The sequence below is a fragment of the Microcaecilia unicolor genome, chromosome 3 (assembly GCF_901765095.1).
Source record: "Microcaecilia unicolor chromosome 3, aMicUni1.1, whole genome shotgun sequence".
NCBI lineage: Eukaryota > Metazoa > Chordata > Amphibia > Gymnophiona > Siphonopidae > Microcaecilia > Microcaecilia unicolor.
The window spans coordinates 332,686,144-332,703,129 of record NC_044033.1 but is presented as its reverse complement, the minus strand read 5'-3'; the positions used below and the strand labels follow the sequence as shown (position 1 = coordinate 332,703,129).

Below are 16,986 nucleotides of genomic sequence, written 5' to 3'. Positions count from 1 at the left end.
GTATATAAAATAATGAGTAGAGTGGAAAGGGTGGATGTGAAGCGTCTGTTCACGCTTTCCAAAAATATTAGGACTAGGGGGCATGCGATGAAACTACAGTAGTAAATTTAAAACAAATCTGAAAAAGTTTTTCTTCACCCAACGCATAATTAAACTCTGGAATTCGTTGCCGGAGAACGTGGTGAAGGCAGTTAGCTTAGCAGAGTTTAAAAAGGGGTTAGACGGCGGCAAGATGGCGGATTAGAGCGGACGTGTGAGAGTGAGCTCCTGACTTTGCGAGGTGTTCAACTGCTGGTGAGCTAATCCTACCCCAGGAGATGGGGAAAAGGAAGGGGAAGCCCAGAGTTCTGTCCTCCTCAGCCCCTGGAACTGTTCCCGCTCACCGGCAATTGACCCTGGACCAAGTCGGCGTTCTTCCACGGGTCATGCAAACACCCACCTCGAATCGAGCCACTGAGGTTTCAGTGGTTCACAGCGATGGAGCGGTCTCATTGAGCCCGCTCGAAAATGCAGCCCCTCCGCGACCCGGAAGTAGTTTCATCTCCGAGGTAGGATCGCCTAGTTCAGTTCCCGAAGTGGAGAGTAACGAAGCACTCCAAGGAAGAACCTCGGCGATTTTGGCCCAGAAAGTGGGAACAGCTGGAAACTGGAGGGTCAATGCGACCTCGACCCCCACGCTCTCGGGAGCTACAACCGTAGGTGTAACGGAGATGGTAAGACCGGCTGTGGTTACTTTGGACTCTTTATGGGACGCAATTCAGGGGATGAACTCCCTATTAACAAAGGTAACCAACTCTTTTACAAAAGATATTACAGACTTAAAACAAGTTCAACAGAAGCTAGAGGATAAAGTTCAAGATCAAGGGAATCAAGTTGGAACTTTAAGAGCTGAACTCTCAACGTTGCAGGTGTTTGCAGGAGAAGTCTCTAAAGATAGAGATATATTGAGGAAAAAATTGGAATTTTTGGACAATCAGGGGAGGAAGAATAATTTACGATTTATTAATTTCCCTAAAGCCCCTTTGATCTCACCAACTGATATGCTACGTAGATATTTCCAGGAAATATTAAAAATTCCAACAGAGGGTCTTCCACCTATTAATAAAACTCAGTACTTAACTGGGATTAAAACATTGACCTCCCCGGCTGCTCAGAATCCAGCAGATAATTTAACAGACTTTTTGGAGAACTCACTGGACAATGTAACAGAGAGAACGACTCTTTTGGTGTCATTTGCGATAGAGTTGGATAGAAATAATATTTTCAAATTATACTTTAAACATTTAAATGAAAAGTTTCTAGGGGAACAAGTTCGTATATATCCAGATTTGAATAAAGATACTCAAATGCGGAGAAGAAAATTTATGAGTCTTAGGCCTAGGGCAGTAGCGCTAGGAGCTGTATTTGTGTAAAAATTTCCATGTCGATGCATCGTATCTTTAGAATCAGTGACTTATATGTTTCTTGAACCTCAGAAAATGAAAGTCTTTATTAGCGCTAGAGAAAATAGAGGAGATCAAACCTGAAAGTTCATAGAGTTAATCGCTGATATTTGGCTGTGAGTAGTGCGCATGTTGCTGCTCTTAGATTTAAAATGTATTTTCATGTTTTTTATAATTTACTCCTTGTGTCTTGCCACAATTTTTATAGTAGTCTAAAAGATTTTGAACTATTTCCTTTGTTAAACAACCTAATGGTCATTTTTGTTTCCTTTTCCTGACATTTAAGTTGTATGACTGAATGTAATATAAACTTAATAAAGAAAAAATTAAAAAAAAAATAAAAAGGGGTTCGACGGTTTCCTAAAGAACAAGTCCATAAACCACTACTAAATGGACTTGGGAAAAATCCACAATTCCAGGAATAACATGTATAGAATGTTTGTACGTTTGGGAAGCTCGCCAGGTGCCCTTGGCCTGGATTGGCCGCTGTCATGGACAGGATGCTGGGCTCGATGGACCCTTGGTCTTTTCCCAGTGTGGCATTACTTATGTACTTATGTACTTATTAATTAAGAGTTTTCTTGGTTTAATGTCCCTGTGCTGAAGTACCCTAGGTGAGGAAAGCATCTTTTGTATTTCTTCTCTCAAACACCTAACTAGACAAGATTCAATTGGTTCACTCAGATTGTGTTTCCATCCTTGGAGACTTAATTAATTCCTACCTTAAGGTGGATAGCCAAATCTCAGCTACCATTAAATCTACCTTAGTCCATCTGTGCATGATTGAATCACTTGCTTCCAGACAGAAGGGATTTGATTATGATGGCTCAATATCTAGTTCTGACCAAGACTGGCTATTTGATCCACTTATAATATACAGTAAATATAGGATAACAGAGCAAGGCTTATAAATAAATTAAGGAATATTACACCTTTGCTGGCTGACTATCATTGGCTTCCAGTATCTTACTAGATTCAATTCAAGGCTTTTACTCTGGTTCATAGAGCCCTTCACAAGGCTGTTCTGACCTTCCTAAAGGATTTGATTGTTCCGTATTTCAATGGAAGAACTCTTAGATCCTCTAGAGAAGCACCCCTTGAATTGTCTTCACTAAAGGCTCTCTAATAGAAAGAACCATTTTCTTGAACCCAATGAGCTCAGGTTTCAAGTGTTCAGGAAGATGGCAAAAATATTATTTTATAAAACGTGACCCTCTCTGGGAAAAGATGACTAAAATAGAAGATCCAAAATGTTGACAATGGCCAGTTTTTCGTGTTATTGGTCCATTAAGCAGTCTGAAAAAGTTACGTTTGAACTTCTCTAACTTTTTTTATTTTTTTCACATAAAAGGATGGGGTTTGGACTATTGTATTAAACATTGTTTGCTCTAACAGAGCTCATTAAAATCTCATTTTTTTGTTTCTGGTGTCTTTAGTCACCTTTTCCTAGAGATGGTCACAAATGGCCTGAATACATTTCCTGGATGATTTATACTTTTTGGAATGAAATTGTGTACAGCCTGAATATATTTGTCTCATGATCGGTTTTTTTTTTAAGTTTCTGTTTTAGATTTACAAGCAATGAATGAATAAACATCCAACTTGACAGAAAATGAGATACAATAAAGTAATGACAAACTAAACGAAAGAAATAAAACATCACTATCAACTCTGTAGTCCCCCAATATCGGGGGGAACATTAGCAATATTGAGAGAACATATCTTAAAGAAAAATAAAAACTAGCAAAGAAATTGGCCTATAAGCTCTTTACCAAACATTTCGCCATTCAACAGAGGTTCCCTAATTAAATACAATACTAACAATTATACTCACTGGGGAAAAACTCTAGTTTCAAGAAAAAGTTTAAGTTGGTTAGGGTTATAAAATATATAATGAACATTCTGTAATTTATCTGAACATTTGGAGGGAAATCTCAAGAAACATTCACCACCAAACTGAATCACTCTTTTGTGCATAGCTCCAGAAAAGACCGTCTCTACTGGGTCTCCCAGCACAAGTCAGGAAAACACCATGTTCTCTGACCAAAAACATAAATGTTTGAAATACATTTTAAGCACATAAGTTTTATCTGCTTCAAACATCACTGGCACAAGTAGAGTAGCTTGCGTGTCCACCTTATCAATAGATGTTTTCAAAATATCTGAAATATTCAGGCCACTAGCATAGCCATGCGTGGGCCCAGGTGAACACAGGCCAACCAACTTTCCTCTTTGATCTCAGGCCCACCCTGTAGCAGCTTAGATGGGTGGTGATCCCTGCCAGTTGAAGACTCCTGGTGATCTTATGTCTCTTAACTTCCTCTCCCTAACCCCCCCCCCCCCCCCATTCTGTTTTTAAATGAAATTATTGATCTTGTAATACAAACAATACAGAAAAAAAGTCAATTTCATATCAAGAAAATAAAATCAAATAAAGCCATCTTCAAGCCCATGTCAAGAGAAAAATTTCAATACACATAGGAGAAACAAAAAGGTATAAAAAAAAAATAAAGCAACATCAATACTTTGCATTGCAGGTCTGAATAGAACAGATCTATACTCCAGCCCTAATCTGATCTGTAACAACAACTTCATCAAACAGAAAAGCCTCCAGCTGCAAGATCTAAGAAAACATAATGATTGTTTTCAAAGTCTATAAGGCACTTACAAGGATATTTAAGGTAAAAAAAGATTCTCCCATGGCCAAAACTTTTGGTCTTAGCCATAGGAAAGCCTTTCTACAAAGTTGAGTTGGTCTGGAGACATCTGGGAACAATTGTATTGCTTGATTACAAAAAAACAATAAATTCTTTCAGGAAAAGCAGCTTTAAAGGATCTTCAACTTATATTCCTCAGATTGCAAAACCAATAAGAATGTAGCACATTTATTTATGGTATCCTGAGAGGATTCCAAAAACTTAGAAACATCTAAACTATTCGGTAAATTAATCATATCAAATGCACACTCTTATTTTGTCTCCTTAGGAAAATATGTATTTACAACTTGAACTGAATCAGAATCTGGAAATTGTAGAACATCACGTAAAAACATTTAAAAAAGTTCCAATGCAGATAAGTAATATGTGATTGAGAAACTGAGCAACCTCAAGTTCCATGCACTCTGAGAATTCTCAATAGAATCCATCTGAAGATGTATCAAAACATTCTCCTTAGTCACATTAGTTAAAACAGCCTGAGGTGTTTTAACCCAAGAGTCAGTTTTTGCTAATGTTTGATCGAGTCACAAGGCAATTCTCATGTTCCACTATTTTAGATGAAGTCTCTATTAAGAATTTAGAAATAGCAATAAATTCTCCTGCAAAGCTTTTTCTATCTGAGACAAAAAAGAGCCAATATCTTTTAAATCTCGTAGTGATAGGGTGGATCGAATTGGTGGAGGAGTAGCATTGTATATTAACGAGAGCCTTGAATCAAATAGATTGAAAGTTCTACAGGAAACAAAACTCTTCTTGGAATCACTATGGATTGAAATTCCATATGTAAAGGGGAAAAGGATAGTGATAGGAGTGTACTACCGTCCACCTGGCCAGGATGAACAGACGGATGCAGAAATGTTAAAGGAAATTAGGGACGCAAACAAACTGGGCAACACAATAATAATGGGTGATTTCAATTACCCCGATATTGACTGGGTAAATGTAACAACGGGGCACGCTAGGAAGGTAAAATTCCTTGATGAAATTAAGGACTGCTTTATGGAGCAGCTAGTACAGGAGCCGACGAGAGGAGGAAAAATTCTACACCTAGTCCTTAGTGGAGCGCATGATCTGGTGCGGGAGGTAATGGTGCTGGGGCTGCTTGATAACAGTGATCATAATATGAACGGATTTGATATTAGCTTTGAAGTAAGTATACATACGAAATCAAATACATTAGCATTTAACTTTTAAAAAGGAGATTATGATAAAATGAGAAGAACGGTGAAAACAAATCTTAGAGGAGCGACTAAACTTGCAGAGTTATTGTTAGTAATATGTAATTTATCCTTAAAATCGAGTGTGGTACCAGAAGATTGGAGGATGGCCAATGTAACGCCGATTTTTAATAAAGGCTCCGGAGGAGATCTGAGAAATTATAGACCAGTGAGTCTGTCGTTGGTGCCGGGCAAATTGGTAGAGACTATTATAAAGAACAAAATTACAGAGTATATTCAAAAGCATGGATTAATGAGACAAAGTCAACATGGATTTAGTGAAGGGAAATCTTGCCTCACCAATCTACTACATTTCTTTGAAGGGGTAACAAACATGTGAATAAATGTGAGCCGGTTGATATTGTGTATCTGGATTTTCAGAAGGCGTTTGACAAAGTACCTCATGAAAGACTCCAGAGAAAATTGGAGAGTCATGGGATAGGAGGTAGTGTTCTATTGTAGATTAAAAACTGGTTAAAAGATAGAAAACAGAGAGTAGGGTTAAATGGTCAGTATTCTCAATGGAGAAGGGTAGTTAGTGGGGGCCTATGCTTTTTAACATATTTATAAATGACCTAGAGATGGGAGTAACTAGTGAGGTAATTAAATTTGCTGATGACACAAAGTTATTCAAAGTTGTTAAATCACGGGAGAATTGTGAAAAATTAGAAGAGGACCTTACAAGACTGGGAGACTGGTCGTCTAAATGGCAGATGATGTTTAATGTGAACAAGTGCAAAGTGATGCATGTGGGAAAGAGGAACCCAAATTATAGCTACATCATGCAAGGTTCCACGTTAGGAATCACCGCCCAAGAAAGGGATTTAGGTGTCATCGTTGATGATATGTTGTAACCTTCTGCTCAGTGTGCTGCTACGGCTAAGAAAGCAAATAGAATGTTAGGTATTATTAGGAAAGGAATGGAAAACAAAAATGAAGATGTTATAATGCCTTTGTATTGCATCGTGGTACAACCGCACCTCGAATATTGTGTTCAATTCTGATCGCCGTATCTCAAAAAAGATATAGTGGAATTAGAAAAGGTGCAGAGAACGGCGACGAAAATGATAAAAGGGATGGGACGACTTCCTTATCAGGAAAGGCTAAAGCGGCTAGGGCTCTTCAGCTTGGAAAAAAGGTGGCTGAGGGGAGATATGATAGAGGTCTATAAAATAATGAGTGGAGTGGAACAGGTAGATATGAAGCGTCTGTTTACGCTTTCCAAAAATACTAGGACTAGGGGGCATGCGATGAAGCTACAATGTAGTAAATTTAAAACGATTCAGAGAAACGTTTTCTTCACTCAACGTGTAGTTGGACTCTGGAATTCCATTGCCAGAGAATGTGGTAAAGGTGGTTAGCTTAGCGGAGTTTAAAAAAGGTATGGACGGCTTCCTGAAGAAAATGTCCATAGACCATTACTAAATAGACTTGGGGAAAATCCACTATTTCTGGGATAAGCAGTATAGAATGTTTTGTACTTTTTTGGGATCTTGCCAGGTATTTGTGACCTGGATTGGCCACTGATGGAAACAGGATGCTGGGCTTGATGGACCTTTGGTCTTTCCCAGTATGGCAATACTTATGTACTTATGTAAAGTGAGATTCTGTAAAGCCACTGAGTCAGCTTTAAGGGAAAAAGAGTCAGCCAAAAGTTTTACTGGAGCTGGTACAGGTAATAACTACTGAGAAAACTACAAGGCAAGCGGGAGAAGGCCCAACAGCTATCAAATCAGCCTCAAGAATGTTTGCTCTTTCAGCTTCAGGAGGTAATAAGTTTTCCGCACAATTGCAGACTGGGAGCTTCCAACGAGCTTTCAACTGCAGAAGTCCCGGGAAGAGAAGCAATAGTAGATGCATGCTGGTCCATCGGACCTCTTAATGGAACCAACTCGATCTTCTTCTATGCTCCTCTTCCACTCAGGATGTGTGGGTGACATCAATGCAGCCTTCAACCACAGTAGTGTTTGCACACGAAGGGCATTTCTCCAGCTTGAGAAGCTGGTACAAGTCACTGCTCACTGCTAGCCCAGTACTGAAAGATTTAAAAAGTATCAGAGTGGTTTGGGGAATGAAGTTAAGAAAGAAGGAGCTGCCAGGTGGGGTTCTCATGCCCACCTATGGGGCTCAAGCCCACCTAAAATTGGGTGTCTGGCTATGCCCCTGATTCAGGGTATCTGAGGAGACACCAACAAGCTCTCCACCTGTAGATTCTAGCTGGGGACTTCATTGGCTATCTTTTCTTATATGGTAGATCAGTATTTCCCAAGTTGGTCCTGGAGTATCCCCTTGCCAGTCAGGTTTTCAGGAGGCAGTGTATGTAAATCAACCTCATGCATATTCATTGTGGATATCCTGAAAACCTGACTGCAAGTTACAACTCTGCAAGGAGTTTTCAATCTGCTGCAGGCCAGAACATGCTTGCAAAGCTGTCATCTGGTTCTCTTGAATTTCTTTTAATTTTTCTCCAGTACCACTGTTTTCTCCTGGTCCACTTGTTAGTTGATTTTCTAGACTAGTCACACGAGGACTGAGATTGTCCACAGTCTCTGCCACTTGCATAAGTCTTTTACTAACTTAAGAACATAAATACATAAGAGTTGCCATACTGGGACAGACCAAAGGTCCATCAAGGCTAGTATACTGTTTCCAACACTGGCCAATCCAGATCACAAGTACCTGGCAAGATCCCAAAACAGTAAAACAGATTTCTAATTGCCTCCCATTTCAACAAAAGAGTTACCTCTGGAGCAACTCCTGTAGGCAGCATAACAATGGAATCCTGCTGTAAAACCTGGAACTCAAGAATTTCCATGGGTCTAGGTTCCCATAATACTGGAGGAGTTACTCCTCTCTTCTCCAACTCTCCTCGGGAAAGAGTCTCCTGCCCTGAGGTTGACGGAGGGCTCGAGATCTCCACATCCACTCCCAACTGCACTTCTACAGAGGAAGTGAGTAAACTGACACTGACTGTCTGTGCAGAAGAGCTAACCACCAGTGGCTATGGGGGCATCCAGATGAGCAGACTGAGTGAAATGCTGTCCTCAAGGTGCACCAACTCTCACAACACCGACTCACCAGCAAGGACATCTCCTGCTCTAACCTGTGTAGTAATTCCATATCTCAGCAAAGAAGCTTGACTAGATGAGGGCAACACTGGAACCATCGTCCTGAATTTCCCTCGGCACTGCCAAAAACTAAGATGTAAGGGAAAAACCACAGGATAAGCTCGGAGTAGCCAGCCAAACAATGTGCTCAATCGGCCATCTTGATTCCCCCCCCCCCCCCCCCCCATCATTTTTGAGTGTTTTGTTTTGGTATAATACGGTTATCTGCTTTTGTAGATTGATTTGGAGCATATTTTCTATTTTGTTTATGTATTTTAGGGGTCCTTTTATTAAACTGTGTTAAGCAGCTTGCACAGGTTTTATCTTGCGTTAAACATTAGCATGGACCTTTGCCAATGTTTAATGTGCATTAAGACAGGCAGCATGGTAAAAATGCCATGTTAACTGAATAATGTGGGGATGAGAGGGAACAGGACAGGATCAGGCTGGAGCAAGGAGTGGCCTGCCTTAACAGATAGCACACAGGTCATTACCCTATGCTAGCTGTGATGGCTGCCAACAGTATGGCTGCAATTACCATCACCTCAAGAAGTGCAGAAGCCTCTTAGTACTGCATGCTGTTGGAGACACTCACCATGATGGTGCATCTCCCCTGACAGCTCCCACTTCTTCCAAATCCCGTCACCCACTGTTCCACCCCCCCCCCCCAATCCTGATGTCCATACCCCACCTGCAACACTAAAACTCAGCCCCCCTCCAATTCTACCTTCTCCCCACCCCCAACCACCTCGCTGACTCCCCACTGGGATTCAGTTGGGGGTCTTCACTTGGTTGTTCAGGGTTTCTGGAAACCCTGAACTACTAATGGAAGAGCCCAGGTGAATCTTGGGAGGAAGTCAGGGGATGGAGGGAGGGTATAGTTTGGACAGTGACTTTTGATGTTGGATATGGGGTTTTGATGCCGGGGGGGGGGGGGGGGAGATCAGGAGGAGGGGTGGAAGGGGATTATACATCAAGGGAAGATAGGGAGGAGGGATAGTGATGCTCGGGGAGGACTGAACATGAGGAGTGGTCGGGAGGATAGGAGCAATGGGAGAAGGAATCTGGAGGGATTGGGAGATGTCGAGAGGAGGTACACCACTGCAGTAGCAGTTAGCATGGGCCCCCACTGCATGCAATGTAATGCCTGTGTGGTAGGTACACCACAAGTAGGGCAGATGCTGGGGATGCTCCCTGCATTTATCGCACCAGTTGTGCACTTCCCACACTATAGTTTGGCCTACAACCATGAAGAAAGTGCAAAAACGTACCGCACTTTAGTCATAACAAAACTCTGTAAGTCACATTGTATCTGATATCCTGGAATTATAATGTCATAACAAAACTCTGTAAGCCACATTGAGCCTGCAAATAGGTGGGAAAATGTGGGATACAAATGCAATAAATAAAATAAATAAATCAATAAATAAAAAGCCTTTCAGTTTGTTGTTTTTGTTTATAAATTTGTGTTTTACTGTCTATAAACTGCTTTCAGCATAATTCTTTATGAAGAGGCATAATAAAAAACATTGATGCCATACATTATCCTTACATTTCTTCTACTGGGGAAAAAGTACAGTATTATTCCTATAGTTCTTGAATGATCTAATGACTTCTGTTATAGTAACAGTGCTAACGTTCTATGGTTTCTATGATTATATTATTTCTACAGTGAAAAGAACAAACTGTAAGAAGAAAAAAGATTTTCATCAAATAATTTGCTAGTCCCTGGTGCAATATACCACAATTTTTTTTTAAAGAAAGAGCACATGATGTTAAATGTGGTTTTAGTTTCCACTAAAGAGATAAATACTGATATATGTTTGATTTCTCTTTCTCCACTCAGCAGAAATATTTCCATATTCTTTCCATCTGGCAATGCTTAGTTTGAAGACTGGAAATCATAATTTCTTAGTTACAAATATTTTGGGCAGCAGCAAAAGGTTTGTGGCAAATATCCTAACAAATGAATATAATCCACATGACGCAGGCATGGGAATTGCAGAATGCCAAGTTATTTACATTAGCTTTATACTAGTTTGACAAATTACTAGATCCATGCATCTACAAACATACATTTCTATAGTTCCAGTTTAGCTTTGTTGAAACTGTACCAAGGAAGTGATCAAAACTACATCTTCCGTGAAGGCTAGCTAACAGGTAGGTTTGACGAGAAACTCATTTCCCCTTCACGCAACAAATTCACAAAAACAAATGTTATAATCCAGGAAAAAGTTGAAAAGCAAGCAAAAACTCTATAAGACCAGTTTGTTTTCCAGAAAAGGCATGAAATGAACAGAGATTCTTTCTATGAGTCTGGGGCCCTTTTACTAAGGCATGCCAAAAAATGGCCTGTGCTGGAGTAGGCGTGTGTATTGGATTTGCGGTCTATTTTTCAGCACACCTGCGAAAAAAGGCCTTTTTTGCCGAAAATGGACATAGGGCAAAATAAAAATCAGCATTCGTCCATTTTGGGCCTGAGATCTTATTGCCACACATTGACTTAGCTGTAAGGTCTTACGACTTAACCGGGCGGTAATCGTCAGTGCACATACACTGCCAATTGAGGGAGGTTGTGGCCTGAGGGCAGAGCTTCAAGGAACCCTTAACTATTGGGGGGGGGGGCATACCTCTGGGACATTGGTACTTGGGGGTTTGGTGCTGAAGATGGGGAGCTCATCTAGTGAGTGTGGGGGGGGGGGATGGGTAGGGAGGTTGTCTTGAGGGAAGTTTGCCACAGGAGGGCAAGAGATCTACAAATGTGTTGATTAAACATAAAAACATAACAACAGATAAAGGCCCAATGGCCTTTCCACACCATCCACTATCTCCTCCTCTCCCTGAGAGGTCCCATGTGTTTGTCCCATGTTTTCTTTAATTCATATACAGTCTTTGTCTCCATCACCTCCACCAGGAGTCTATTCCACATACCCACCATCCCCACTTAGATTACTCCTGAGACTACAACCTTTTAACTTCATCCTATGCCTTCTCACTCCAGAGTTTTCCTTGATTGAAACACACTTGCCAACTAAGACCTCTTCAGCAGGCGCAGTGAATTAAGACAGTTACTCCCACATATATGTGGAGGCATGTTTTTTTCCCCACATACAGCTTTCTAAAATTGCTGCTCCCTCTTCACATAGAGTGATTTACACATGCAGTCCTGCACCTGCACCTATTTTACAAAAGGTTCTTTCTAGGTTTGGCAGAGCTTCCTGTAAAATTCTACGGAAATTCTACGTCTTGACCTGGACATGTGAATAACTACCCCCCTCCATGTACTATCTAAAATCTGCTTTCATACTTATAATTGCGCTGAATGTACAAAGACTTGAAATACCACAAACAAGCATGTAACTTATTCTGGTGACCAACTATAGCTGCCCTATTTTTATTCTTACTGCTTAGTTTGTGAGATTTTGTAGAATGTGAATACGGAGGAAGTTATCAATGTGGATTATCATTAAAAATGTGTTATTTCAGTGTTAGTATGTGCAAATCCAAACAGCCTTTATTAAAGAAACCTGACATGGTCGCCATGCTTCAACTATGAAGTCTACGTCAAGATGTCAAAATTTCATGGCTGATAGAACCTTCAGAATATAAACTGAAACAAAACAACCACCAGAACCAGCAATGTTCTGTTATATCAGCCTGAAGTTTTGACTCCTCATGCAGGCTTCATAGCTGAAATATGGTGACTGTGTCGGATCTCTTTAATAAAGGCTGTTTGGATTTGCACATCCTTTTATATGTCTTTATTGCACCCCTGTTTGCTGTTTTCTTGTGTTGCTGTTTTCTTGTGGAATTTTGTTCTTCCTTTTTCTTTTTGCTGTTATTTCAGTGTTAACAAGGACACTTCAAATGATGATAAACAGTTTATTGATGAAGACTCGACATAGTACCATCTTTCGGTTGTTAGCCTGCTTCAGGAGTTTTTTGTACAAACTGTAAAAGCATCAGTTTGTCAGTGAAAACTGGTACGTTAAGACGAAGAAATATGGTCTTTAAAAAGACCTTTTTGTAAAAAACAATCCGTGGATACTGGATGTGGTGAGCTGTCGTGGCATAAACAGGATCACATAAAATTCAACCGGTTAAGTGCTGAATATCCAAAAAACCCAGAAATTCAGTGTCGAAGCAAAATGGCCCAGCACTAAATTTCCAGGTACAATGCCAATGGTGGTCAGTAAAACACTGAATGTCACCAGCTGAATATCGACCCCAAATATTTTTAAACATTTCATAGGCCCTAGGCAATGTGCCTATTTTGCCTAATAGATATGTCTGCCCTCAGTAAATGCTTCTGTTGTTTGTAGACTGTTATATACTTGATGTCCTAAATATGTTATATTACTAGGAAGAACGGGACTTGGGGGTGATTGTGTCTGTTGATCTCAAGGTGGCCAAACAGGTAGAAAAAGTGATGGTCAAAGCCAGAAGGATGCTTGGGTACACAAGGAGAGGAATGACCAGCAGGAAAAAAAGAGGTGATCGTGACCTTGTATAAGTCTTGATGAGGCCCCATTTAGAAGGGAAAATTAGGTTCTTACCTTGGTAATTTTCTTTCCTTTAGTCATAGCAGATGAATCCATTTCGAATGGGTTGTGTCCATCAAACAGCAGGGGGAGATAGAGAGAACTGAAAAACTATAGTGCCTCATGGCCAGCTAGCTCCATCTGCCTCTTCAGTATTTGAAGCTTCCAAAGCAGTCTTACACCGCAAAGTAGCATAACATGAACTTTCCTCACAGCGGATGAACGCCCCAGAACAGGAGCAATAACACAAAGGAGGGACGAACTCAACCTCCTGTAACAGAACAGAAATCCTGAAGACTGTTTTCCAACTTCTCCCAATGAGGGAACATATCTACAGGAAGAACTGAACATAAAACAACATCAATCACACAATGAATCACTGCGGGAGGGCTCATGGATTCATCTGCTATGACTAAAGGAAAGAAAATTACCAAGGTAAGAACCTAATTTTCCCTTCCTTGTCATCAAGCAGATGAATCCATTACGAATGGGATGTATCAAAGCAATCCCTAGATGGGTGGGAACAAGCCACACCACATGCCAGCACTTGTGCTCTAAAATGCGCGTCTCTCCTGGCAGCCACATCCAGCCTGTAATGTTGGGCAAAAGATAGCTTAGAAGCCCATGTCGCTGCACTGCATATCTCTTGCAGAGAGAGTGCTCCAGTTTCAGCCCAAGAAGAGGAAATCGCTCTTGCGGAATGTGCCTTGAAGGCTTCAGGCGGAGGCCGGCCAGACAGCAGATAGGCTGAAAAAATAGCTTCTTTGAGCACAACGAGCTATAGTGGCTTTAGACGCTGGAGACCCTCTGCGCGGACCTGATAATAGGACAAAAAGATGATCAGAGGTCCTAAAAGCATTTGACATGCACAGATACTGCAACAGAGCCCTTCGCACATCTAGAAGGTGCAATTACCCAAAGGCTTCCGGAAACTCCTCTCTGGAAAAGGAAGGCAGGAAAATATGCTGGTTTAGGTGAAATGCTGAAACCACCTTAGGCAGGAAGGAAGGCACCGTACGTACCATAACTCCGGACTCTGAGAATTGCAGAAAAGGGTCTCAACAAGACAGCGCCTGGAGCTCAAACACCCGTCTCGCCAAAGTAATGGCCACCAAAAAGACCGTCTTTAGGCTCACATCCTTCTCTGAAGCTTGCCTTAGCGGCTCGAAGGGCGAACACCGAAGGGCCTTTAAAACTAACCCCAGGTTCCAGGCCAGACACGGAGCCCGCACGGGAGGATGGAGCCAAAGCACCCCTCTAAGAAACCGTGCCACATCCGGATAAGCAGCCAGGGAGAGGCCAGCGACCTTCCCTCGAACACATGCTAAGGCTGCCACTTGAACACGCAGGGAATTATAGGCAAGGCCTTTTTGTAAACCATCCTGCAAAAAGTCAAGTATTGGCGAGACAGAAGCCCGCATAGGTGTAATTGCTTTAGCAGTACACCAAGCCTCAAATTGGCGCCAAATCCTGGCATAAACCACGGACGTGGAACGCTTGCGGGCCCGTAGGAGAGTGGAAATGTCTCTCAATTGTGCCCTCTCAATAGCCATGCCGTAAGTCCAAAGCGGCAGGCGTCCTCCATGGTCACCAGTCCCTGTGACAACAGATTCAGTACCAGAGGCAAAGGAAAGGGAGCCTCTACCAGCATCCGCCGGAGGTCCGCATACCACGGCCTCCTGGGCCAATCCGGGGCAATGAGAACCACCTCTCCTTGAAGTAGCCGAATCCGCAGGAGTACTCGCCCTATCATGGGCCACGGAGGGAACACATACAGGAGGCCCTGAGGCCAGGGTTGAGCCAAGGCATCCAACCCCGCCGAGCGAGGATCTCTCCGTCTGCTGTAAAAGCACGGGACTTTAGCATTTGCGCCTGAGGTCATAAGATCCGCTACGGGCGTCCCCCACTTGGCACAGATCTGAAGAAACACTTTGTCTGCCAGTTCCCACTCCGCTGGGTCGATTTGATGCCTGCTTAGATAATCGGCTTGCACGTTGCTCTGACCTGCAATGTGAGCTGCTGACAGAAACTGCAGATGTAGCTCGGCCCAGTGGCAAATCTGCGCGGCCTGCACGGCCAGTGCTCTGCACTGAGTGCCGCCTTGTCGATTTATGTAGGCCACTGCTGTCGTGTTGTCTGACAGAACTCTGACAGCCAATCCTTCCAGGGTCGAGTGAAAGGCCAGAAGAGCCTGGAAAATCGCTTTCAACTCCAAGTGATTGATGGACCACTCCGACTCTTCGGGTGTCCAGAGACCCTGGGCATGCCTTCCCCGGCAATGTGCACCCCAGCCCTTCAGGCTGGCATCTGTTACTACCAGGCACCAATCGGGGAGCGCTAGCGGCATTCCTCACCGCAGCATGCTGTCTGAGAGCCACCATTCCATACTGAGCCGGGCCGCAGGGAGCCACGTGAGTCTGCACTGATAATCCTGAGAAATTGGAGACCAACGTTGAAGCAGGGAGCACTGCAGCGGTCTCAGGTGCGCTCTCGCCCAGGGCACCACTTCCAAGGTGGCCGTCATCAACCCTAACAGCTGGACAATGTCCCAAGCGCGGGGGCGAGGCATCCTCAGGAGCAGACGGACCTGGTTCTGAAGCTTGAACTGCCTTTGCTCGGGGAGAAAAACAAACCCCGAAGCTGTGTCAAACCGGACCCCCAAATATTCTAGAGATTGAGAGGGGGTCAAGTGACTTTTGGCCATATTGACGACCCAGCCCAGAGATTGAAGTACTGAGACCACTCTGGCTGTTACTTGATGACTCTCCTCTGTCGAGTCCACTCTGATGAGCCAGTCGTCTGGGTACAGGTGAACCCGAATACCCTCTCGCCTGAGAAAAGCAGCTACTACCACCATTACCTTGGAAAAGGTTTGGGGAGCTGTGGCGAGGCCAAAAGGCAAGGCCCAAAACTGGAAATGTTTTCCCATCACTGCAAACCGAAGAAACCTTTGGTGCGGGGGCCAAATAGGAATGTGCAAATAAGCTTCTTTCAGGTCCAGAGACATGAGAAACTCTCCTGACTGTACCGTCTCAATGACTGAGCGCAGGGTTTCCATGTGAAAATGCCGCACTCTTAGAGACTTGTTGACTTCTTTTAAGTCGAGGATAGGCCGAAAAGACCCACCTTTTCGCGGCACCACAAAGTAAATGGAGTAATGGCCGGAGCCATGTTCGGCGGGAGGCACCGGGGATACCGCCCCTAGGTGAATCAAGCCTTGCATGGACTCCTCTACCACCGCCCGTTTGATGGCAGAACCGCATCAGGACTCCACAAACACGTCTCTCACTGGGGCATTGAATTCTATTCTGTAGCCATCTCTGATCAGGTCCAAAACTCACTGATCTGAAGAAATCTTGACCCACTCCTCGAGAAAGAGGGAAAGCCATCCTCCTATTGCAGGAATCGAGGAGAGGGCCGGCGCACCTTCATTGAGAGGGTCGCCCTTGAACTCCAGGTCTTGAGCCAGTCGCTGCGGAACGCTTGTCCGAAGAAAAGGAGTTCCTCTGCTGAAAGCGGGCACGAGAAGTGAACCCCGCAGAATGCTCCGGGCGGTACCTTCTAGCTTCACGGAAGCAAGGTCTGTAAGAGGAGGGAACCGCCTGACCCTTGGAGAGAGGCCTCGGCCTATCCTTGGGTAAGCGTTGGGGTTTAGCATCCCCCAGGCCTTTAACAATTTTCTCCAACTCCTCACCAAATAGGAGAAGGCCTTGGAAGGGCAACTTCACCAACCTTTGCTTAGAGGCCATGTCAGCCGCCCAATGCCGTAGCCATAGAAGGCAACCATCTGTTTAGCCGAAGCTCTGACCAGATCATAAAAGGCGTCAGCCAAGAAAGACAAGGCCGAGTCCATCCGCAGTGCCACCTCAGCAAGGGGCTCTGCTCTATCCCCGGGCTGTTCCACTGCCTGTTGCAACCAAGCAAGGCAGGCTCGGGCAGCATAGCAGCTGCATGCAGACGCC

At 43.3% G+C, this 16,986-nt stretch overlaps 1 protein-coding gene across 1 annotated transcript in view; it reads right to left on the bottom strand.

Annotated features, from left to right (window-relative positions):
- Nucleotides 1-16,986, bottom strand: part of FNDC1 (fibronectin type III domain containing 1) — a 312,818-nt gene that overhangs the window by 207,832 nt on the left and 88,000 nt on the right.